Raw genomic sequence first — 373 nt, forward strand, 5'->3', positions numbered from 1 at the left:
AAATGTGAGGGGTGTACTCACTTCTGTGAGATACTGTATATAAAACTGGGCTTGACAATAAGGACTGCCTAATGGCCCGGGGCCACAAGAAATAGATGAGGGAATCGTCACTGTCAGATTGGGCCAGAAAGTTTATCATTTGCACATGTTTTTAAGTCTTATTAGTTTAAAGTCCCCATGAAATCAAAATTAAATTTTATTTGGGTGTTAGCATCAATATGGTAGTCTTAATGATATCTATAAGGCAGTGTGCTCCAAAACTGTGACAAAATTTGCGTTTAGAAGATATAAGCATTCAAAGCTTGCAGTTCGTAATTTCCACCAAAATGGCTCAACGATTTTTTTTTGACGTCACATCGTACTTCAGCTTCTC

General features: G+C 37.5%; 1 protein-coding gene across 1 annotated transcript in view; it reads right to left on the reverse strand.

Moving 5' to 3' along the window:
- LOC107561562 (dipeptidyl peptidase 4-like) overlaps nt 1-373 on the reverse strand; it is a 19,647-nt gene that overhangs the window by 9,882 nt on the left and 9,392 nt on the right. The window lies entirely within an intron of this gene.

The sequence above is a fragment of the Sinocyclocheilus grahami genome, unplaced genomic scaffold (assembly GCF_001515645.1).
Source record: "Sinocyclocheilus grahami isolate Dianchi unplaced genomic scaffold, SAMN03320097.WGS_v1.1 scaffold780.1, whole genome shotgun sequence".
Taxonomy (NCBI): Eukaryota; Metazoa; Chordata; class Actinopteri; order Cypriniformes; family Cyprinidae; genus Sinocyclocheilus; species Sinocyclocheilus grahami.